A 14,924-nucleotide genomic window follows, 5' to 3' on the forward strand; every position below is an offset into this window, starting at 1 on the left:
AAATATTGTAAAGGTACTGCAGCAGGAGTGGCCGCTGCCCCGTGTCACTAAAAGAGCTGCACCGCGGGACCGTCGAGGCAGCGCTGCTGGTTCAAAAGAGCAGCACGGAAAGGCTGGGAAGTGTGAGCGGAATAAAATATTGAGAATGGTCTAAGAAATATTCAAAAGGTACTGCAGCAGGAGTGGTCGCTGCCCCGTGTCACTAAAAGAGCTGCACCGCGGGACCGTTGGGGCAGCGCTGCTGGTTAAAAAGGAGCAGCACGGGAAAGGTTGCGAATGTGTAGCGGAATAAAATATTGACAGTGGTCTAAGAAATATTGTAAAGGTACTGCAGCAGGAGTGGCCGCTGCCCCGCGTCAGTAAAAGAGCTGCACCGCGGGACCGTCGAGGCAGCGCTGCTGGTTCAAAAGAGCAGTACGGGAAAGGCTGGGAAGTGTGAGCAGAATAAAATATTGAGAGTGGTCTAAGAAATATCCAAAAGGTACTGCAGCAGGAGTGGCCGCTGCCCCGCGTCAGTAAAAGAGCTGCACCGAGGGACCTTCGGGGCAGCGCTGCTGGTTAAAATGCGCAGCACGGAAAGGCTGGGAAGTGTGAGCGGAATAAAATATTGAGAATGGTCTAAGAAATATTCAAAAGGTACTGCAGCAGGAGTGGTCGCTGCCCCGTGTCACTAAAAGAGCTGCACCGCGGGACCGTTGGGGCAGCGCTGCTGGTTAAAAGGAGCAGAAAGGGAAAGGTTGCGAAATGTCAGCGGAATAAAATATTGACAGTGGTCTAAGAAATATTGTAAAGGTACTGCAGCAGGAGTAGCCGCTGCCCCGTGTCACTAAAAGAGCTGCACCGCGGGACCGTTGGGGCAGCGCTGCTGGTTAAAAGGAGCAGAAAGGGAAAGGTTGCGAAATGTCAGCGGAATAAAATATTGACAGTCGTCTAAGAAATATTGTAAAGGTACTGCAGCAGGAGTGGCCGCTGCCCCGTGTCACTAAAAGAGCTGCACCGCGGGACCGTCGAGGCAGCGCTGCTGGTTCAAAAGAGCAGCACGGAAAGGCTGGGAAGTGTGAGCGGAATAAAATACTGACAATGGTCTAAGAAATATTCAAAAGGTACTGCAGCAGGAGTGGTCGCTGCCCCGTGTCACTAAAAGAGCTGCACCGAGGGACCGTCGGGGCAGCGCTGCTGGTTCAAAAGAGCAGCACGGGAAAGGCTGGGAAGTGTAAAGGGAATAAAATGCTGAGCATGGTAAAAGAGGTACAATAAAGGTACTGCAGGAGGGGTGGCCGCTGCCCCGTGTCACTAAAAGAGCTGCACCGCGGGACCGTTGGGGCAGCGCTGCTGGTTAAAAAGAGCAGCACGGGAAAGGCTGCGAAATGTAAGCGGAATAAAATATTGAGAATGGTCTAAGAAATATTGTAAAGGTACTGCAGCAGGAGTGGCCGCTGCCCCGTGTCAGTAAAAGAGCTGCACCGCGGGACCTTCGGGGCGGCGCTTCTAGTTAAAAAGAGCAGCACGGGAAAGGCTGGGAAGTGTGAGCAGAATAAAATATTGAGAGTGGTCTAAGAAATATCCAAAAGGTACTGCAGCAGGAGTGGCCGCTGCCCCGCGTCAGTAAAAGAGCTGCACCGAGGGACCTTCGGGGCAGCGCTGCTGGTTAAAAAGTGCAGCACGGAAAGGCTGGGAAGTGTGAGCGGAATAAAATATTGACAAGAGGATGTGTGAGCTGAATAAAATATTGACACAGGTCTAAGAAATATTGTAAAGGTACTGCAGCAGGAGTGGCCGCTGCCCCGTGTCACTAAAAGAGCTGCACCGAGGGACCGTTGGGGCAGCGCTGCTGGTTCAAAAGAGCAGCACGGGAAAGGCTGGGAAGTGTAAAGGGAATAAAATATTGAGCATGGTAAAAGAGGTACAATAAAGGTACTGCAGGAGGGGTGGCTGCTGCCCCGTGTCAGTAAAAGAGCTGCACCGCAGGACCTTCGCGGCAGCGCGGCTGGTTCAAAGGAGCAGCACGGGAAAGGCCGGGAAGTGTGAGCAGAATAAAATATTGATAGTGGTCTAAGAAATATTGTAAAGGTACTGCAGCAGGAGTGGCCGCTGCCCCGCATCAGTAAAAGAGCTGCACCGCGGGACCGTTGGGGCAGCGCCGCTGGTTAAAAGGAGCAGCACGGGAAAGGCTGCGAAATGTGAGCGGAATAAAATATTGACAATGGTCTAAGAAATATAGTAAACCTACTGCAGCAGGAGTGGCCCCTGCCCCGTGTCACTAAAAGAGCTGCACCGCAGGACCTTCGGGGCAGCGCTGCTGGTTAAAAAGAGCAGAAAGGGAAAGGCTGGGAAGTGTGAGCGGAATAAAATATTGAGAATGGTCTAAGAAATATTCAAAAGGTACTGCAGCAGGAGTGGTCGCTGCCCCGTGTCACTAAAAGAGCTGCACCGAGGGACCGTCGGGGCAGCGCTGCTTGGAAAAAAAGAGCAGCACGGGAAAGGCTGAGAGGTGTAAAGGGAGTAAAATGTTTAGCATGGTAAAAGAGGTACAATAAAGGTACTGCAGCAGGTGTGGCCGCTGCCCCGCGTCAGTAAAAGAGCTGCACCGCGGGACCTTCGGGGCGGCGCTGCTGGTTAAAAGGAGCAGCACGGGAAAGGCTGGGAAGTGTGAGCGGAATAAAATATTGACAGTGGTCTAAGAAATATTGTAAAGGTACTGCAGCAGGAGTGGTCGCTGCCCCGTGTCAGTAAAAGAGCTGCACCCCGGGACCGTTGGGGCAGCGCTGCTGGTAAAAAAGGGGCCCGGAAAGGCTGAGCGGTGTAAAGGGAATAAAATGCTGAGCATGGTAAAAGAGGTACAATAAAGGTACTGCAGGAGGGGTGGCCGCTGCCCCGTGTCACTAAAAGAGCTGCACCGCGGGACCGTTGGGGCAGCGCTGCTGGTTCAAAAGAGCAGCACGGGAAAGGCTGGGAAGTGTGAGCGGAATAAAATATTGAGACTGGTCTAAGAAATATTGTAAAGGTACTGCAGCAGGAGTGGTCGCTGCCCCGTGTCACTAAAAGAGCTGCACCGAGGGACCGTCGGGGCAGCGCTGCTGGTAAAAAGGAGCAGTACGGGAAAGGCTGAGAAGTGTGAGCGGAATAAAATATTGAGCATGGTAAAAGAGGTACAATAAAGGTATTGCAGCAGGAGTGGCCGCTGCCCCGTGTCACTAAAAGAGCTGCACCGCGGGACCGTCGGGGCAGCGCTGCTGGTTAAAAGGAGCAGCACGGGAAAGTTTGCGAAATGTCAGCGGAATAAAATATTGAGAATGGTCTAAGAAATATTCAAAAGGTACTGCAGCAGGAGTGGCCGCTGCCCCGTGTCAGTAAAAGAGCTGCACCCCGGGACCGTTGGAACAGCGCTGCTGGTAAAAAAGGGGCCCGGAAAGGCTGAGCGGTATAAAGGGAATAAAATGCTGAGCATGGTAAAAGAGGTACAATAAAGGTACTGCAGGAGGGGTGGCCGCTGCCCCGTGTCACTAAAAGAGCTGTACCGAGGGACCGTTGGGGCAGCGCTGCTTGGAAAAAAGAGCAGCACGGGAAAGGCTGAGAGGTGTAAAGGGAATAAAATATTGAGCATGGTAAAAGAGGTACAATAAAGGTACTGCAGGAGGGGTGGCCGGTGCCCCGTGTCACTAAAAGAGCTGCACCGCGGGACCGTTGGGGCAGCGCGGCTGGTTAAAAGGAGCAGAAAGGGAAAGGCTGCGAAATGTGACCGGAATAAAATATTGAGAGTGGTCTAAGAAATATTGTAAAGGTACTGCAGCAGGAGTGGCCGCTGCCCCGTGTCACTAAAAGAGCTGCACCGCGGGACCGTTGGGGCAGCGCTGCTGGTTCAAAAGAGCAGTACGGGAAAGGCTGGGAAGTGTGAGCAGAATAAAATATAGACAAGAGGAAGTGTGAGCCGAATAAAGTATTGACAATGGTCTAAGAAATATTGTAAATGTACTGCAGCAGGAGTGGCCGCTGCCCCACATCACTAAAAGAGCTGCACCGAGGGACCGTTGGGGCAGCGCTGCTTGGAAAAAAGGGGCCCGGAAAGGCTGAGAGGTGTAAAGGGAATAAAATGCTTAGCATGGTAAAAGAGGTACAATAAAGGTACTGCAGCAGGAGGGGTGGCCACTGCCCCGCATCAGTAAAAGAGCTGCGGCGCGGGACCGTCGGGGCAGCGCTGCTGGTTAAAAAGAGCAGCACGGGAAAGGCTGAGAGGTGTAAAGGGAATAAAATGCTGAGCATGGTAAAAGAGGTCCAATAAAGGTATTACAGCAGGTGTGGCCGCTGCCCCGTGTCAGTAAAAGAGCTGCACCGCGGGACCGTTGGGGCAGCGCTGCTGGTAAAAAAGGAGCAGCACGGGAAAGGCTGGGAAGTGTGAGCGGAATAAAATATTGAGACTGGTCTAAGAAATATTCTAAAGGTACTGCAGCAGGAGTGGTCGCTGCCCCGTGTCACTAAAAGAGCTGCACCGAGGGACCGTCGGGGCAGCGCTGCTGGTAAAAAGGAGCAGCACGGGAAAGGCTGAGAAGTGTAAAGGGAATAAAATATTGAGCCTGGTAAAAGAGGTACAATAAAGGTACTGCAGGAGGGGTGGCCGCTGCCCCGTGTCACTAAAAGAGCTGCACCGCGGGACCGTTGGGGCAGCGCTGCTGGTTAAAAGGAGCAGAAAGGGAAAGGTTGCGAAATGTGACCGGAATAAAATATTGACAGTGGTCTAAGAAATATTGTAAAGGTACTGCAGCAGGAGTAGCCGCTGCCCCGTGTCACTAAAAGAGCTGCACCGCGGGACCGTTGGGGCAGCGCTGCTGGTTAAAAGGAGCAGAAAGGGAAAGGTTGCGAAATGTGACCGGAATAAAATATTGACAGTGGTCTAAGAAATATTGTAAAGGTACTGCAGCAGGAGTGGCCGCTGCCCCGTGTCACTAAAAGAGCTGCACCGCGGGACCGTCGAGGCAGCGCTGCTGGTTCAAAAGAGCAGCACGGAAAGGCTGGAAAGTGTGAGCGGAATAAAATATTGACAATGGTCTAAGAAATATTGTAAAGGTACTGCAGCAGGAGTAGCCGCGGCCCCGTGTCACTAAAAGAGCTGCACCGAGGCACCTTTGGGGTGGTGTTGATGGTAAACGTGCAGCACAGAAAAGGACTGGAGGTGTGAGGGAAATAAAATATAGAGAAAGGTCTGAGAAATAGCAGCAGCACCGCAGCAGGAGTAGCCGCTTCCTCAGGATAAAATGAGCTGCACCGAGGCGCAGCTGGGCCAGGGGTGCTGCTTCAAAGGTGTCACGGCAAAGGTCGCATCTGTGAAGGGAATAAAATAGAATATTGAGAAAATGCTTTAAAAGTACTGCAGCAGGAGTGGTCGCTGCCCCGTGTCACTAAAAGAGCTGCACCGCGGGACCGTCGGGGCAGCGCTGCTGGTAAAAAAGAGCAGCACGGGAAAGGCTGAGCGGTGTAAAGGGAATAAAATGCTGAGCACGGTAAAAGAGGTACAATAAAGGTACTGCAGGAGGGGTGGCCGCTGCCCCGTGTCACTAAAAGAGCTTCTCCGAGGCACCAGCGGGGCTGCGCCGTTCCCGCCTCGGGCGCTTCTGGGCGGTTTTGAGGCAGGGGGAGCCCACCGCGGCAGTGGCGGGAAAAGGGGGTGCGGAGTATAAAAGGGGGCGCCGGCGTCGCGGCCCCTCAGTCGGCGGGCGGCGGCGGCGGCGGCAGGAGCTCCGCGGGCTGGCCCGGGTGCGGGGACGCCGCCGTGTGCGGCCGAAGGCGCCGGCCCTGAGGCGCGGGGAAAGCGGCATGGCAGCCGCGCATCGGCTCCGTCATCGGCAGCGCCGCTTCGTGCCGGTAGGGAGCGGGAGAACGCGGCGGCGGGCGGTGGGTGGTGAGTGCCGTCGGCGAGACGGGGCTTGGGCCGCCTGCGGTGTGCGATCTCCCGAGAGCAGCGGGGAGGCCCCCGGGGAGCGGCGGCGGGCGGGGCGCTGTGGGAGCCGGCGCCTGTCCCTGAATGGGCCGCCCGGCGCAACGCGCGAGGTGCCAATGAAATAAAATAGAACACGGTAAAGTGCCATAGAGGAGCCGCACCTAGAGGGCTCCCCGCCCCTGCCCCATGTCACTAAGAGAGCTGCAACGCGGGACCGTCGGGGCGGCGCTGCTGGTTAAAAAGGGGCCTGGAAAGGATGAGAAGTGTGAGCGGAATAAAATATTGACAATGGTCTAAGAAATATTGTAAAGGTACTGCAGCAGGAGTGGCCGCTGCCCCGTGTCACTAAAAGAGCTGCACCGCGGGACCGTCGGGGCAGCGCTGCTGGTTCAAAAGAGCAGCACGGAAAGGCTGGGAAGTGTGAGCGGAATAAAATATTGACAATGGTCTAAGAAATAATCAAAAGGTACTGCAGCAGGAGTGGTCGCTGCCCCGTGTCAGTAAAAGAGCTGCACCGCGGGACCTTCGGGGCAGCGCTGCTTGGAAAAAAAGAGCAGCACGGGAAAGGCTGAGAGGTGTAAAGGGAATAAAATATTGAGCATGGTAAAAGAGGTACAATAAAGGTATTGCAGGAGGGGTGGCCGCTGCCCCGTGTCACTAAAAGAGCTGCACCGAGGGACCTTCGGGGCGGCGCTTCTGGTAAAAAAGGGGCCCGGAAAGGCTGAGAGGTGTAAAGGGAATAAAATATTGAGCATGGTAAAAGAGGTACAATAAAGGTACTGCAGCAGGTGTGGCCGCTGCGCCGTGTCACTAAAAGAGCTGCACCACGGGACCGTCGGGGCAGCGCTGCTGGTTAAACAGAGCAGCACGGAAAGGCTGGGAAGTGTGAGCGGAATAAAATATTGACAATGGTCTAAGAAATATTGTAAAGGTACTGCAGCAGGAGTGGCTGCTGCGTGTGTTCACTAAAACAGCTGCACCGAGGCACCTTTGGGGTAGTGTTGATGGTAAACGTGCGGCACAGAAAAGGACTGGAGGTGTGAGGGAAATAAAATATAGAGAAAGGTCTGAGAAATAATAACAGCACCGCAGCAGGAGTAGCCTCTTCCTCAGGATAAAATGAGCTGCATCGCGGCGCAGCTGGGCCAGGGGTGCTGCTTCAAAGGTGTCACGGCAAAGGTCGCCTCTATAAAGGGAATAAAATTGAGAAATTGGTCGAAAATGCTTTAAAAGTACTGCAGAAGAAGTGGCCGCTGCCCCGTGTCACTAAAAGAGCTGCACCGCGGGACCGTCGGGGCAGCGCTGCTGGTAAAAAAGGGACCCGGAAAGGCTGAGAGGTGTAAAGGGAATAAAATGCTGAGCATGGTAAAAGAGGTACAATAAAGGTACTGCAGCAGGGGTGGCCGCTGCCCCGTGTCACTAAAGGAGCTGCACCGCGGGACCGTCGGGGCGGCGCTGCTGGTTAAAAGGAGCAGCACGGGAAAGGCTGGAAAGTGTGAGCGGAATAAAATATTGAGAATGGTCTAAGAAATATTCAAAAGGTACTGCAGCAGGAGTGGTCGCTGCCCCGCGTCACTAAAAGAGCTGCACCGCGGGACCGTCAGGGCAGCGCTGCTGGTAAAAAAGGGGCCCGGAAAGCGTGAGAGGTGTAAAGGGAATAAAATGCTGAGCATGGTAAAAGAGGTACAATAAAGGTACTGCAGCAGGTGTGGCCGCTGCCCCGTGTCACTAAAAGAGCTGCATCGCGGGACTGTCGGGGCGGCGCTGCTGGTTAAAAAAGAGCAGCACGGAAAGGCTGGGAAGTGTGAGCGGAATAAAATATTGAGAATGGTCTAAGAAATATTGTAAAGGTACTGCAGCAGGAGTGGCCGCTGCGTGTTGTCACTAAAACATCTGCACCGAGGCCAGCTTTGGGGTGGTGTTGATGGTAAACGTGCGGCACAGAAAAGGACTGGAGGTGTGAGGGAAATAAAGTATAGAGAATTGGAGGGAACGATCGGCAGGGCCTTTCTCCGCCTCACCCCCTGCTCCAAGGCACAGCAGGTCCAGGCATGACCAGCTGCTTGCAGAGGGTTGCCCGGGCACACCTGCACTGGGAGCTACTAGTTCAGAGGGGCTCATGAAGGTATCCCGAGTGTCCGTCCAGGAACCACAGTTGGAGCATCCTAGCAGGAGCTAGGGAGCAGCCAGATGCACCTGGGCACCTGAGCATGCCGGGCAGCATGTGGGTGCCATGGGGAAACTTTCAACTTTCCCCTTTTATCTTGTCAGTCCCTCCCCAGCGTCCCCAGAAAAGAGAGGTATTATTTGGAGAAAAGGGGCTTAAATTGAAGGAAAAAACTTCCTTTTCCATAATTGTCTCTATCAAAATTGAGGGGGAATCCCCTTCCCCTGCAATTTTAATAGTATCATTTGAATGAAACTCCACCCCTTCTGTACTGTTAGGGGTATCAATTGACAGCAAATCCCCATTTTCCATTATTTTCTAGTTTAAATGGAAAGGGAAAACCTTGACTGTGCTATTTTATGGGTTTGGATTAAGGGTAACTCCTACATTTTCCTCATCCAAATGTGTAAATGGAGGGGGAAGCCCAGTTGTCCCCCCTTTTTAAGGGTGTGAGCTGAGGGAAAAATTACTCTTTCTGTGTCATTTCAGAGATTTAAAGTGAGAAAATCCCCTCTTTTCCAAATTTTTTAGGGGATTAAATTAAAGGGGAGAAGCCATTTATTTGCCATTGTATTGGTTTAAGTGGAGGTAAACACCCCATTTCCTCATTTTAGGGGTTCTGTTAAAGGAAGTGCTCATTTTTCAGCATTTTAAGGGTTTAAATCTGCATTTCAGGGCACTTCTACCCATGCCACGGTACCAAATATCTCATATGGGAGCAAGCCCAGCACATATGTAACCCTAACAGCACCCAGGAATCTATTAGTCTTCTTATTTTTATTTATAATGTATCTAGCCCTAATTGGACGTCCCAATGAGAGCTTCACTATTCATATAATTACTATTCTTCTCCACCCTACTTAGTCACATGTGAAGTACTACTTACTAATCACTAAGGAGCAGCTGTGCAAATTAACAGCTAGTTATCCCACTTAGCTATCTACGCTGTCAAAATTCAAAGTTTTATTTCTTACCTGGTCTCTGCCCTTTTGCTTGATGTAGCTGTAGTAAAAAAGAAGGTATCATTAATTCCCTGAAGAGCTTTTTTTCTCTCTCTAGCCCTTTACTCATTTTGAATTTAAATCAGAGGAGCCAAGCAGCTACAGCTCCTTTGACAGCTTTTATACCTTGTGGTAATTACCTCCTCCCTTTTCTGGGGCATGATGGGAATGAGAGGCGGACCCAGCCAGGGGTATATTAACCCCAGCCTTTGCTAAAGGGATTTATTTCCTCCCTGGCATTGAGTGGGATGAGAGATCTCCTCTCATTTCAATGAAAGGGGTCTTTCAGTTTATATCAGGTTTCTTTTTTCCCCCCCCCAGTAGATGCTTTTGGCCTTTAAAGCAACAGAGGCTTTGAAGACATTGTGAAGAAGATAGTGTTGAATACAGGGAGTATTTAGGCTCATAATTTTGGCTTGAGTGTTCAGGGGTGGTAAGGTGCTTTTCTAATTTCAGTCTTTCTTCTTGTGTTTTTTTTTTTCTTTAGGAACATTGTAACTTCCAGGTTGTATTGAGTATGAAGCTTCAAATTTTTTTAGTGCATTCATTGTGTCATAAAAAGGACCTTGCCCATATCAAAGATGATATCCAAAATTGTGGCTTCCAATAGGTAAGTTATGGATTGCAGCCGGGAGAGTGTGAGCAGGGTAGCTGGCTTAGGAAGTGCCAGAAGGGGTTTTGAAGGCCATAGGGTGGGAAAAGGTGTCTATTTGGGGTTACCTAAGGCTTTTTCCCAAGAACAGCAGATGCATTTATATATCTTAAAGCACACAAATGCACCACACTCACAGAAATACCATATAACTTTGCCCCTCACTGTCTCACATGTCTATTGAAATAATGGCCACAGCTTTTGATTCTGGGTGAAGCCGGAGACCCGAGGACCTGGATGTGCTTAGGAGGTGGCGAGTAGCCAAATTGTGGGGATTTGGCCTATATGCCACTAGATTTGTGCATTGATCTCGATTTTTTTTTTTTTTTTTTTATTGTCGCTGACTAAGAGGCTAACCCGGCTATTATGGGGCCTTCCAAGACGACTGAGGAGGACTCATTTCACATCCAACGTGGATTAATGTTGCCAGTCATCCAAAAGATAAGTCGGGGGCTACGACCTGGAGATGGGATAGCAGCAGGGTAGTGAGTTGGAAATTCCTGGGAAAAACTTAATAATTAGTGCAGGGGTAAGGGATGCTCTCTAAGGGGCCTCTTAGGACAGCTAAAGGGAGAGGCTCTACATTTGATTGCAACCCTAGGGTATGCAGTGCAGAGCAGTTCCAGACTGTGTTGTGTTGTCTGGTGTGTTGTGTTGTCTAGCGTGTCTTCAGGATCCCTTGGATCAGATATGTCTGCCTTTTATCCTCGAGGACCTTATGGCAAGTGTCAGCCACCATCTCTAGGTTCTCGAACATTTGTGTGTCGCCCCAGGACCCCGGCCTTCTTAGGAGACGGTGAGTAGTGGAATTGTTGGGTTTTGGCTAATGTGCCACTAAGTTCAAGCCTTGATATTTGGTTTTCTTTATTGTAGCTGACTAAGAGACAACAGCCTGGCAACAGCAGGAGCTTCCTGGATGGCAAGGCGGCCCTCTTTTGCACCTGAAGAGGATTCACATCCTTGGATATCTGAGACATAAGTCGATGGGATGAAAGTGGGGTGTTGGGTAGGGGGTTGCCGGCAGGGATTTTTGAGTCAGCTTTGGAGACGGGGCTACCCACAAAGGGGCCTGTGTTGGGTTGACCCTGAGTTGATGGACAGTCTTTAAGACCAATTACGCTTCTCACAATTTACATATTTAAACCGCACAGAAAGGCGGGACTGCCCCTTTGGTCGGAGCTCGCCTGCTGGAAGGTGGGGGCGCTCCGAGCCTCCCGGCCCCGCTGGGCCGGGCTGGGGCCACTGCCCCTTTCCCAGCACCACGGCACGGACCCTGGGTCGCTGCAGGGGGACTGTCCCAGAGCCGCAGGCAGCTAAAACCAGCCATGGACTGCTCACAGCTAAACCCATCCAGCGCGGCTTCTGGGGACAGGCGGGTCCCTCTCCTCTCCATGCGGAGCCGGCGGAGCCAGCGGGAGCCGGCAGAGCCTCCTGTCTGCAGCCAGCACACTTCGTGCTGAACTGAAGAGGACACCATGCAGCCAGCAGTACAAAGGGAGCGAGGCTTTCCCCACCGTAAAGCCTGAACGGGAGCACTCTTCAACATGGCGGCTTCACAGTCAGAGAGAAAGAGAAGTGAGTCACGTGGGACGGAGCTGAGCATGGCGACAGGAGAAAAGAGGGCGGTGCCGCGATTCTGGCGCGCAGCTTAAAGGAAACCTTCTTGCATGCCGTGGTAAGAAACTGTAATACCACAAACTGTTTGTCTCTTTAATCCATTTGAAGAACATGGGGGCATGGAGTATCCTCGTGTGCCTGTGAAGTTTGTGAAGAGTGCCTATGCCAGGCTATATAGAAGTAGTAAGAGGCTGTTAGAGACTTGTGGCGAAGAAAAGCCTCTGTGTGCAGGCCAAAATAACTTAGCCTTAAAAAGATGAATAACCCCATGTGATGGCCCATGTTTTGTAGTGTGAAAGAACTGTGAAATTCTTCATGGGAGAGATGTTCTACACACAGCAGACTGTTTGTTTCCGGGCGGGTCTGCTATTGGTGGCAGTTTGGGAACCACGTGCAACTGAAGGAAAACCCTTTTTTCCTTAAGCATGAGAGAGAGAATTTTCAAGAACTGCAACACTGACTAACATCCCATGTTCTGTTATCCCTTGTGTGAGCTGGGTAAAAGGAGAGAAGTGCTGGAAAGAGGGGGGGGGGGGAATTTACTTTAATTTTGTTTTGTTGTTTTCTCTTTATTTTTAATTCTGTTAGTAATAAAGCTCTTTCATTGTACTGCAACTGTTTAAGGTTTGTGCCTGCTTTGCTTTTCTCCTAATTCTTATCTCATAGAAGGAAAATAAGTAAATAATGAATATTTTGAATCAAAACCACTACATTTAATTGGTGTTTCTGCCCGGTTTCGAACTCAACCTGCTACAGGGCCCCTTAGGCCACATAAAGTGAAAGTCTCACTTTTGATTACAATGCCGAGGTGTGCAGGGCAGAGCAGTCCCAGTGCATGTTGTGTCACTTGTCTATTGTGTGTTCTGTATCTTTTGGGCATCTTGTGTCTCATGTCTTCTGTCCTAGCCCTTTGATGTGCTTGCGGTCATTCTTCTCGCCGAGAGTTTTCCCTTCTCGTTGCGTCCCCTCCTTTGTCATCTGCTGCATGCAAATCCTGCATGGGATTTGGCCCGGAGCTGCTCTGCCCTGCTGCACAGTCTGGCCTATAGGTGTAATAGGGCAAGGCTTGGGGACTTGGAATTTGTTCTGTAGGGTGTAGTTTGGCCTCTAGATGATATTCCTAGATTGACACACGATGGCTGGAGCTGTTAAGTTCTCATGCAGCACTTTGACTTTTGTCATCACTTTCTTTCAGACACAGACGGATTAAATCCATGGCAGAGCGCCCTATACCGGGTGAGGGGATTCCTGCAGGAAGGTCGGTCACCGTTTGTCTTTGCAAGGCAAGTGTGAATGGTGACTGTGTTACAGCATTGTTCTTTGTATTTATTTTTAGGAGGCAAAGCTAGATCTCAGCAGTCAAGGTCAAGTGAACGAGGTAAGCAGTGACCAGTGGACAGAATGACTTGTTATTGCTTGGGTATCAATTTCTGGTGCATCCATTGTTATTTGTGTGCTTTAGGGGGTTCACTTGTATTATGCTGAACCTCCTCGCCAACCGGCCGACGGAAGCATTACAGGACTCTGCAATGAAGTCTTTACATTTTCCATTCGAAGCTACCATCCCGTTGCCTTTGGCAACGGCCGAGGACTTGCGGCAAGTTGGGGATGGAGGGAGGAGGATTGAGGGTCTGCTCAAGTTTCAGCTATACCACGTCACCTTGTCTCCTCTTAACCCCAGTATACCCTGCACCAATGGCGTCAGCCTCGGAGTGTGGCTGAAGCGTGTGGCCCAAGAACCCCGGCCTACATAGGAGACGGTGAGTGGCAGAATTGTCAGGTTCTGGCCAAGTTGCCACTAAGTTCATGCACTGTTGTTTGGTTTGGTTTTCTTTATTGTAGCTGACTAAGAGAGAACAGCCCGGCGATGGCAGGAGCTTCCTGGACGGTGAGGCCGCCTTCTTTTATGCCTGAGGTAGATCTGCATCCCTGGATGTCCGAGAGACAAGTCCAGGGGGTGAAAGCAGAGTGTCGGGTCAGGGCTCGCCGGGAGGGAACATTGAGCCAGCTTCAGAGATGGGGATGTCTAAGAAGGGGCCCCTTAGGCCCCATAAAGGGAAAGTCTCACTTTTGGTTAAAATGCTTGTGTGCAGAGCAGTCCCGGTGCATGTCATGTCACTTGTCTGTCGTGCGTTCTGTCTCGTTTGGGCATCTCGTGTCTCATGTCTTTAGTCTTAGCCCTTCAATGTGCTTGCAGTCATTCTTCTTGCTGAGAGGTTTTCTCTCCTTGTTGCGTCCCCTTGTTTGTCATCCCCTGTGTCGTGGGTGCCTGCATGGGTTTGGTCCAGAGCTGCTCTTCCCTGCTGCATAGCCTGGCCTATAGGTGTAATAGAACAGGACCCTGGGACTTGAGATTTGTTATGTAGGGTGTAGTTTGACCTCAAGATGTTATTCCTAGATTGACACAGGATGGCTGGAGCTGTTATCATGCAGCACTTTGACTTTTGTCATCACTTTCTTTCAGATGCAGCTGGGTTAAACCCGTGGCAGAGCGCCCCCCACTGGTTAAGGGGGTTCCCGCAGGAAGCTCAGTCACTGTTTGTCTTTGCAGGGCAAGTGTAAATGGTGGCTATGTTCCAGCGTTGTTCTTTGTCTTTGTTTTTAGGAGGTAAAGCCAGATAGCAGCAGTCAAAGTGAAGTGAGCGAGGTAAGCAGTGACCGATGGAAAGAAAAAGTTGTTATTCCTTGGGTGCCAAGTTCTGGTACAGCTCTAAGCATCCACAATCATTTGTGTGTTTTAGGTGGTCCACTTCTGTTATACTGAAGCACCTCCATGACCGGCCAACGGACCCGGTCTGCCACCCTTGTGAGCCCTCCAGAAGTGTTACGGGACTCTGCGACGGAGCCTTTACCCCTTCCATTCAAAGGTGCTGTCCAGGCACTCTTCGGCAATGGCCGGGTAGTTGTGGTGAGTCAGGGAAGGAGGAAGAGTGAGGGTCTGCTCAAGTTTCAGTAATGCTGCATCACCTTGTCTCCTCTTAACCCAGGAATACGTGGCGACGATGGCATCTGCCAAAGCGTGCGGCCCGAGAACCCTGGCCTTCTTAGGGGATGGTGAGCGGTGGAATTGTTGGGTTCTGGCCGAGGTGTCACTAAGTTCGTGCACTGATGTTTGGTTTGATTTTCTTTATTGTAGCTGACTGAGAGAACAGCCTGGCGATGGCAGGAGCTTCCTGGATGGTGAGGTGGCCTTTTTTTGTGCCTGAGGAGGATTTGCATCCCTGCACGTCCGAGAGATAAGTCGAGGGGATGAAAGCGGAGTGTCGGGTTGGGGCTCCCCGGGAGGGAATACTGAGTCTGCTTCAGAGATGGGGATGTCTAAAAAGGGGCCCCTTAGGCCCCATGAAAGGAAAGTCTCACTTTTGATCACAAGGCCGAGGTGCGCCAGGCAGAGCAGACCCAGTGCATGTCATGTCACTTGTCTATTGTGCACCCTGTCTCTTTTGGGCATCTCATGTCTTCTGTTTTAGCTCTTCAGTGTGCTTGCAGTCATGCTTCTCACGGAGAGTTTTCTCTTCTCATCCCTTCACCTCGTTTGTGATCTGCTGTGTCACA

The 14,924-nt window shown here is 51.3% G+C and overlaps 1 long non-coding RNA gene across 1 annotated transcript; it reads left to right on the forward strand.

Moving 5' to 3' along the window:
* The first annotated feature begins 9,152 nt into the window (after positions 1-9,152).
* LOC116443481 lies at positions 9,153-10,636 on the forward strand. Its single transcript, XR_004239924.1, has 3 exons — positions 9,153-9,232; positions 9,588-9,710; positions 10,626-10,636. It is a non-coding gene; the product is annotated as an uncharacterized LOC116443481 (long non-coding RNA).
* The last annotated feature ends 4,288 nt before the right edge of the window (positions 10,637-14,924 follow it).

This window comes from Corvus moneduloides, chromosome 4 (genome assembly GCF_009650955.1).
Source record: "Corvus moneduloides isolate bCorMon1 chromosome 4, bCorMon1.pri, whole genome shotgun sequence".
NCBI classification, from domain to species: Eukaryota; Metazoa; Chordata; class Aves; order Passeriformes; family Corvidae; genus Corvus; species Corvus moneduloides.